The 1422-nt window shown below is 52.8% G+C and overlaps 1 pseudogene; it reads left to right on the top strand.

The window, feature by feature from the left end:
* The first annotated feature begins 877 nt into the window (after nucleotides 1-877).
* Nucleotides 878-995, top strand: LOC126428729 (5S ribosomal RNA; annotated as a pseudogene).
* Nucleotides 996-1422: the final 427 nt, after the last annotated feature.

Raw genomic sequence — 1422 nt, 5'->3', positions numbered from 1 at the left:
GAATCTTTTCAGCCACAGAAAGTACAGAATGGCTTACAAACTTAGCTGTTTTATCAACTGGAAAGAATCTCCTGCGCCAGCTGAGGTTTGAGTCCTGGTGACTAAAGAATTCATCAAAAAGTTAGTTTCGTATTCTAAAACATACGTTTTCTTCTTCTGTAAATGCTTACCGTAACGAATAGTAGACACTGGGGGTAGCCGGGAGGACGCCCTCGTCTCGCTTGAGTATGGACACGTCGCGAAGAGCCTGGCGCACAATGAGAAGCTTGCCGCAAACTAATGGACCCTTGCAGTCATTAACATGGAAAGTCAAGAACGCGCTCGCGAAAGCATGTGAGTTCGTCTGGCCTGGCAGCAATCGTTTTACCTGCTTTAGAAAGCAAGAACGTGTCGACACCCCACAGCTGCTGGGAGGAGCGTACATAAAGTGCGAAGAATTCGCATAGGGAGGCGTGTGAAAGAAGTCAGCCTTCTTAAAAAGACGTTTTTGGACAGTAATGACGTTCCTTATAAATCACGGTCACCAGCAAACCCTGAGACGAAGCCCAAACATGAGTCTGTCCAAGCCTCAAGAAGAGAGGGAGGTTACAAGGAAGTGTTGTGTGGCTGCATTCACAACAACTTCGGAACGCAAAAAAACATCAGAAGAATGCTCCACCAAGGCTAACGAAATCGTGAGGGAGAAGCCTGTTCCCGAGGCACACAGCAGCCCACGCAATATTGGAAATTTCCACTCTGCACGGAGAGACACGGTCGTGAAACAGCGATCAGTCATTGGGCGGCATTGCAAATTGAGTCCGCCAATGACAACGCCGCGACGGGTGCAAAATTTCGAGGAATCGTTGAGCTGAGACGTGGATGAGGGGTGAATAGGAAAGGCAACGGCCATAGAGCAGTGGATACACCGGTTCCCGTCAGATCACCGAAGTTAAGCGCTGTCGGGCGTGGCCGGCACTTGGATGGGTGACCAGCCGGGCCGCCATGGGCTGTTGCCAGTTTTCGTGGTGCATTCAGCCTCGACCGAACAGTAGCGGCTCCGGTCAAAGAAATCCAGCATATCGACCGGGAGAGCGGTGTGCTGACCAAACGCCCCTCCTATCTGCATCCTTATCTGAGGATGACACGGCGGTCGGATGGGCCCGATGGGTGAAGAGGAAAGTCGGTGAGACAGTGCGGAAGGAAGAGCACACAGGGGCTCCTTCATATGTCGGCAACATCCACCTTCCGAAACCGCCATAACGCTGCTTCAGCTACGGCAACACACGGCGACCTGTCGGCGTGGAGACCGCTGCGGGCCCCCGCTGCAAAGCCGCGGCATACCGGAAGGGCAGGCGACTCGCGCCCTACCGACGCAGCGCCTGCCACCGACAGCACTACACGACGAATGATTACGAATAATGGTTCAAAAATGCTTCAAATGGC

The sequence above is a fragment of the Schistocerca serialis genome, chromosome 1 (assembly GCF_023864345.2).
Source record: "Schistocerca serialis cubense isolate TAMUIC-IGC-003099 chromosome 1, iqSchSeri2.2, whole genome shotgun sequence".
Taxonomy (NCBI): domain Eukaryota; kingdom Metazoa; phylum Arthropoda; class Insecta; order Orthoptera; family Acrididae; genus Schistocerca; species Schistocerca serialis.
The sequence above is the reverse complement of the archived record's forward strand: the minus strand, read 5'-3'. Positions and strand labels throughout refer to the sequence as shown.